The sequence below is a fragment of the Cupressus sempervirens genome, chromosome 7 (assembly GCF_028749045.1).
Source record: "Cupressus sempervirens isolate cs-2001-9-10 chromosome 7, ASM2874904v1, whole genome shotgun sequence".
Classification (NCBI taxonomy): Eukaryota; Viridiplantae; Streptophyta; class Pinopsida; order Cupressales; family Cupressaceae; genus Cupressus; species Cupressus sempervirens.
In genome coordinates, this window is record NC_143124.1 from 735,983,028 (window position 1) to 735,991,029 (window position 8,002).

The 8,002-nt window shown below is 36.0% G+C and overlaps 1 pseudogene; it reads left to right on the forward strand.

Moving 5' to 3' along the window:
* Positions 1 to 416: 416 nt before the first annotated feature.
* LOC149549332 (L-type lectin-domain containing receptor kinase SIT2 pseudogene) lies at positions 417 to 2,411 on the forward strand (annotated as a pseudogene).
* Positions 2,412 to 8,002: the final 5,591 nt, after the last annotated feature.

Consider the following 8,002-nt stretch of genomic DNA (forward strand, 5'->3'; position numbering starts at 1 on the left):
GGTAAAAATAATTATTATTTTGCCCCTTCCTGCACACTATTACGTATTATACACGGGTACACGGGCTCTTATTTGACTTTTAACCCATGTAAATATCACTATGTTTTTTTTAATATATTTCATTTACTTTTGTATCCTTTGGCGCACTCTGTTTGTATACCAATAACCGGAGAACTTTCTTGTATTGTTTTAGAGGCGTGAGAAGCGAAAACAGTAAAAAGAAATGGAAACTCTGCAATGCACAGAAAGGTAAATCTGGATCAATTCGTCAGCTGGATTTATGTATTTTTTCCCTCTTTCATAGGTGCATTTCAAGCTCAATTTTGCTTTCTATGGAAAGAATTATTTAAACCTGTTGGAGATCTCTCTAAAGTTGTCCAATGCTTTTTGATATACACTGCTCGTTAAGTTCCAACATGAGGATATCGACATTGGAAGGCGCGAGTGTCATGGTCCCTGTACTTTTCCTCCTCCACACCTCGCTTATTGCCCAAGCCCACACAAATTTTGTCTTCAACCAATTCAGTGCGTCGAGCCTCGAATTCTTCGGTAATGCATCAGTGGAGTCCAATGCCATCTCCCTTACTCAACTACCTCCATCTACTGGTTTTGGCCGTGCTTTCTATCCACATCCCGTGCGTATGAAATATCTGAATTTCAGCACAACTTTTGTGTTTAGCATTGTTCATTCTTCAGCTTCACAATCTGGATTTGGACTGGCGTTTATTATGACACCCTACAAATTTCCAAAGGGGCTTATACCAGGTCCGTACTTTGGCTTGATTAGCAATTTATCAGTTACAGGAGATGCCTCTAACCATCTGTTTGCAGTTGAGTTCGACACATACAAGAACATGGAGCTTGAGGAGATCAACGACAATCACGTTGGTGTGGATATCAACGACCTCATATCTGTAAACTCTACACCTGCAGGCTACTGGAACAACAGCACCCAATTCCAGGAATTGGATCTCAAAAGTGGAAAGAATATTCAAGCTTGGATTGACTATGATCATCTTCACAAGGAGCTCAAAGTAACCATTGCGGAAGCTGGTCTTGATCGCCCACAGAAACCTCTGTTACATATGAAAAATATATCCCTGTCCAACGTTTTGGAACAAGAGATGCACGTTGGTTTCTCAGCGTTTACGGGAATCGTTTATGAAGAGAATCACATCCTGGCCTGGAGCTTTGCTACAAACGGAAGCTTTGCCCCGTCCCTGAATACATCTTCTCTTCCATCCTTTGTACGCAGGAAATCAAGGGGCTCAAACTCCAGATTGATAGCTGGCACAAGTACAGCTTGCGTTGTTCTGGTCCTAATTGTAGTTGTAGCAACCCTACTTGTGCGGTGGAAGCGAAATAAGTACAGAGATCTTATTGAAGAATGGGAGATGGAATATTGGCCTCACAGGTTTAAGTACAAAGACCTACATACTGCAACTAAGGGTTTCAGAGAGGAAGAACTTTTGGGATCCGGGGGTTTCGGTAGGGTATACAGAGGAGTTCTTCCCACAATCGGCCTCCAAGTAGCGGTGAAATGTATCCTTCGAGAAACAGATGATGGGTTGAAGGAATTCGTAGCAGAAATCTCGAGTCTTGGTCGCCTTCAACATCGAAACCTTGTGCAGATCAGACGCTTCTGCAGGCGGGAAAAGCAGCTATTCATAGTTTATGACTACATGCCAAATGGTAGCCTGGACAAGATGATATTTGGAAACCCAAAGAAGACGCTAAAGTGGGATGAGAGGTACAGAGTGATCAGAGATGTGACTGCAGGTTTGCTGTATCTTCACGACGAGTGGGAGCAATGCGTAGTGCACAGAGACATCAAGTCCAGCAATATTCTGCTAGACTCAGAGCTGAATGGGAAGTTGGGAGATTTCGGGCTTGCCCGTCAGTACGAGCATAACGAAAACTTGCACACCAGTCGCGTGGTAGGAACGCTGGGGTACATTGCACCGGAATTCGTAGAAACAGGAAAGGCGAGTCCTGCCACAGATGTGTTCAGTTTTGGTATATTTATGTTGGAGGTTGCATGCGGGAGGAGACCAGTTGATCTCTCCCTTCAATCTGATGATATTGTTCTGGTTGACAGGGTGAGAGAGTTGTATGACAGAGGCAGTCTGATAGATGCAGCCGACCCAAATCTTGGTGGGCAGTATGTTGAAGGTGAGATGGAGAGAGTGCTCAAACTTGGTCTGATCTGTTCTAATCCTCAGCCAGAAGGCAGGCTTATGATGAGACAAGTCCTCCAAATTCTTGAAGAAGAAGCTCCACTACCAGGCTTTGACTCTTCGTTTTCTTTGGATGTCTGCAGTTCTTTAAGAATACAACTTCCATATTCAACTGGCAGTGCAGACATTTTCATTTCCAGGTCAAACTCTCTTTCTGGTGGTGTCACGGTGTAACATCGATCTATTGATCCGTCCGGCAACTTTGGAATACAAACGAATACAAGTATTTGTACCAGGACAAGTATTTGTTAGTCCCTGCCTTTATAAGGCAGGGAACTAATGTTTTAAGTTTTAGTGGATCCTTCTAAATTTATTTTTCTCTCTACCCTTATGTCATATTTCAATTTTAGTGGATCCTTCTCAATTTATTTTTCTTTCTACCTTTATGTCATATTTCAAAGTTCGGTAAAGTTAGATTTAAAAAATAATTATTGAATAGAAATTTCTAATTTTAGATTGGTTGAATTGGATTTTGCTGGTGTTTTTGCAATTTTTTTCAAAATAAAAAAATAAAAGAAATTGTGAAAGAACAGGCTAGATGAGATAAAGCCACATTTATTGCAAGGAGATAAAGATGAATTTAATATGCCTTAGAGAAGTTGCTGTAAAAATCTGTTGTAAAAGTTATACAACGCAAAGCAAGGGTTTTTGGAGAGATGAGAAAGAAAGCGGCGCAACGATTGATGATTCAGAGAATAGGGTGACAATTGTCGGTTGTTTCAGGTTTTACTCACTCATTGGTTCATTTTACAATAATCTCCTGAAACATTTTTCATTGTTGTCTCTACTATATGTGTTTTTCATTTATTTTTGCTTACATTCAAAATCCTTCATCATTTCCAGTAGTAGGAACACTTCATCCTCTCTAGGTATTTGACTGACATCACAAAACTACCCATGAGAGCACCATGAGCAGCAACTGTTTCTAATGCAACTAGAAATGACATAACATCTTCAGAGACATGAATGATGTGTCACATTACCTCCAATCTTCTCTTGTAGTTGACGCAAAGGAATTAATACCCACGAAGAGTGCTCCATCACAACAAAATAAATTTGTCCCTTAAGAAGCTAAGCCTAATAAATCGAAGATTCTTCAATCTAGCTCATTTTGTTAATGTTTTATTTTGGATTTCCTTCTCTAAGTCATTTAATATTTTCTTCTACCTCATACTTTTAGTTTTAGTTTCCTGAAACATGGTTCCTGCTTCCTCTCAATTTATGAATTTTAGAACTAGCTTAATTTATGCTTTTGATTGGGCTTCTATTGAGCAGGTCCAGACACTGTTGTTGCATCGTATCATTAGGTTTCATAGATTCACCCCTCATAGCATTGTTTTAGCAGAATTTGGTGCTCATCCTCTCAAACTTGCCATTATTTTTGACTTGATTTGGTTTCTTCATCGGCTTCATGGTTTTATGGAGATAGGTGCTGACCTACATAGATACTCTTTTTTGGCATATTGTTCTTCGGTGGAAATTATGAGATCTGACACTTCTGCTAGATCAAGATGCTGGTACGCTCAGGCCACCTCTTTGTTGGGTTTGATTGGGATTGATATTGATTGTCTTCCTCCCTATCAGTTTTTGCTAGATGCCTCGACTCATCTTCTTCCCTCTCGTCAGGAGTTGAATGAGCATGTCAGACAGGATATCTATAGGTAGTATATTACCACTACTTGGTGTCATCCCCTGGGTGGTTTGTGACCTAAGATGTCCTTCTATGCTAAGCATTTTCTTGTTATTTAGGATGGTATTTTTGTTTTCCCTGCCTATCTTTACCGGCATTGGAATCATGCATTACAATTTTCTTTGAGCTCTTTTAGGGTTGGTTCTCATCGTCTCAGGGCTCGGACTGATCACCATATGGATCAGGCTTATCAATTATGCTAGTTATGCACTCTGATGGAGGTTGAGACTGAGACTCACTTCATATTTCATTATCCTCATTATTATGAGATCAGAGGGAGATTCTATTACTTTTTTAGAGACTATTCTTCTCTCTCGATGTTCTTCAGTTATATTGATTAGCGATGTTTAACACTTTATCTTCAGGAGGCCACCCATCTTCAAGAGAATACCCTGTAGTCCTTTCATCAGAGAAGGACTTCTGATTAGCTCATTACCACCTTTTTCTCTCCCTTGTCTCCTCCGCGAGGTTTGAAAAGGCCTTCCACTACTTCACATTTCAGATCTGTTAGACATTGTACTAGTCTTTACAGGCAACATCAGTTCTATAGGGGTTCTTCATGACATCCGAAGACTATGGATTTTTCACAGATGTACCTCTCTATTATAGATTTCTTTGTGACAATGAAGAACCCTTAGTCCTTACCTTGTCTTTCTTTCTTCTTGTTGCTTTTTTCCTTTTCAATCACCGTTTGGTGCCTTTGCTTGGTTGGCTCTTCTGTTTGTATGCTCAATCCCATAAACCATTTTGGTTTTTCGTGGACATTAATAATTTGATCTTATCTTATCTTATCTTGTATATTTCTCAGTTAATTTCTTCCTCTATTATATAGAGTATGTGCTTTTAATTTGCACATATGAGGAGTATCTGCTATGCACTAAGCATAATCATGGATGTGGAAAGCATGTAAGTGTGGTTGATCTTTTGGCCTTTATATCAAATGTAATAAGAAATATTTTTTTGTGGATTGTAATGTATTATATGTTTCAAATTAATTCACTTAACATTTTCTAGCATATATTTATCAGGTATCCACTCCAAATCTATATAATTTTATCAATACACACATAAAATATTAACTATGTTTTGGTCTCATAACTTTGTAAAAAATGTCATTAACAATTTGTATGCAAACTGCACAATATAAATGATGCATCTTAGACAATAATAATTGTGACAATACGATCAAAAGATGATTAAAAGGACATTTCTAGTTTATGATAATTTTTTGTAGATTATACATGAGAATCCATAGCAAAGGAAACTTTAGCATACACCACATCTATATGGAGGGGAGCATTGTTGCAGATTCTTTGGATAGCTTGGGGCTGCAAATCCAAGGAATATTGGAGGCAAATGACCTCTTTATCTATGAAAGTTCAAGCTCTCATGGAAAGGAAGCAAATAATTAAGAGAGAATATGATCGATGATTGTCATGTGATGTTTCATTGTTAGATTCTTATAATAGTGCTTACTTTTAAGTAGTATATGGCTTTGAGTTTAAATTTATATCAAATGATGGAAAGAAAGGTCAAGTTTAACATTTTAAATGTGACTTGGTACTTGTGTTGTAAAGTCATCATGAAAATTAATGGGAATATTATGGAAAGTATTTTTAAATATTATGTCAAAAGAAGATCAAATGAAAAGATTTATTACGTTTACACTCCCCTGGCTTGAATTAGAGGGCACATTTTTTGGAGGCAAGTTAATAGTATGATTTATTGCAGGAAAGGTTGTATAAACATGTTACCCCATTAGTGATGGGACAAACAATTCTCTACCACTTTGTTTATAATTATGGCATCTTAAACCATTCTTTTTATTGCTATTTTTGGCTTCATGCAACTGTTCTTTTACAAAGACCAAGTCATTGGTGTAAGGGTTTAACCATGATTCTCAATCTAAAGTTGTCGGAGGATTTTGGTTAGGGGCCTAAAATGAGTGGTGATATGGTAATGATTGAAACATCCAAAATTGAGGATTATGTAAGGAAGCCTTGTACTTGGATGATTTTGAAAGAAGGGGGTCTAGTTCCATTCATGAAAGCTAATGAAAATTATTCTTCTCAATTTGTTAACTCTTGGACAGACATGAGGGTCCCCATTAATGGTACCTCCATCCAAGTGAATGAGGAAATTATTGCTACAGCTACAAGGTTATCTTTAGAGGGCAGGAAGTGGAAGAAAGTTATGATAAATGTTGCTCATTACATATGTTCGAACAGGATTCTGCTTTTACTTTTTCCCCTCCTCACATCGCCTACTACAGGCACTGATACATATTTTATGTTCAACCAATTCAACGCGTTGACTGTCGAATTCTTAGGTAATGCTTCAGTGCAGCCTAGTGCTATCTCCCTTAATCAACCATCACAATATAGAACTGGCCGTGCTTTTTATCAAACTCCCTAATTTTGTTTCAACACTTCATGCAACAGGATGCTTCAATGAATGTAACATTATCTTGTTATGGTTATAAACATTGTCATTTGTGGAGAAAAAATGGACACAATTTTGAAAGTCATCATTTGTTGTAGCATTTAAATTTATAGGAGTTCTCATCATAAGTAATTTCCAATCTTCAATTTGTGGGTCAACATATCTAAGATTTGTTAGAAGTTGACGAAATCTTTTTTGTTCAATGTTTTCACCCTCTTGTCTAAAAATCTTATCTAAAGTTACCACATATTTCAATTCCTCCCACAATAATTTTGCTTGTCTTTTTTCTATCATATACATGTCTGTCACTCACTGGAGGTAATTGACCCAAGTCTCTAACAAAAATCGTAGATATACCTAAAAAAATTTAAAATAAAAAAATTAATAAGTTAAATAAGGTAATGGAAATTTAGTATATTGGGTAATACAGGGAAGCTATTTTAAAAAATAACTTCTAATAGAAATTAGGTAATTAGGTAATTATATTTCTAGTTAAATGAGCTTAATTTATATTGAAAAAATCAATACTAAATCGATAGTAACGAAGTTTGTTATTAATGTTCTCATTGGATCATTAATTTCTCATAAATAAATGATAAGAACTTTATATAAATATATGGAGATAAATACAAACAAAGATATGAATTTAAGTAAATATAGATATGAGTGCAATGGCGATGGAATGATTGAGAGAGGAGGGAGGGAATGGCATAAATATATAGAGATATAAGAAAAAGAGATGGATACAAAGTAATAAAAATGAGATGGAGAGGTGTAGCTAGAGATAGATAAATATTTATAGAGAGGCATAGAGAGATTTATAGAAATAATTAAGAAGAGAGACGTAGAATTACTAGTTCCTGCCATAGGCAGGATACTGTAGCAATAAGTGAATGCTATTTTGTTTTTTTCTTCAACCAATCAAAATATAAATTTTTTTTCATTGTTTGTACTTTTATAATGTTTCTAATTTTCATATATTTAGTGAAATCTATTAAGAATCTTTTATTTGTCTTCTTATTGGCCAACACAATAAACAATCATGGATGGAATAGTTTGTAATATTTACTTATCTCAATGAAATATTTTTTCTCAACTTTAGGCTTTGCTATAAACTTCTAGAAAAAACTAACATTGGTTGGTGGTTGTAATTAATGCATATCTCTGGAAACATCTAATATTTTCCTAAAAAATTATGTCCACATATTTTCTTCCCCCATCATATTCTAGAACATTCAAGTAATTTAGTATCCACTTTATACTTTGTAGGGTGTTGAGGAAAAATGAGAAGATAATAGTGCATGATTGCCTACAATAGAGCTTGAATTTATTGGGTTAACTAAGCTGGAGAAACTATGAAGGTGTGTATGATCAATGCATGTGGTAGTGCTAGCGCTGGAGATGGAGATTTTCTTTTAGTTTCAATTTTTAGCTCTAGAGATGGAGATTTGCTTTTAGTTTTAGTTTTTAACTTTGTTTTTCTATATTATAAAATTATAGATTTACTTAGCTTTTAATTTTTCCTTCTCTAAATAATATATGTAATATTTTGCTGCAAACATAGGCTTCTAGTGACTGCCATAATAATAGAAAGTATATATATCAAGATTTTTGGATAAGAAATTACAATGGC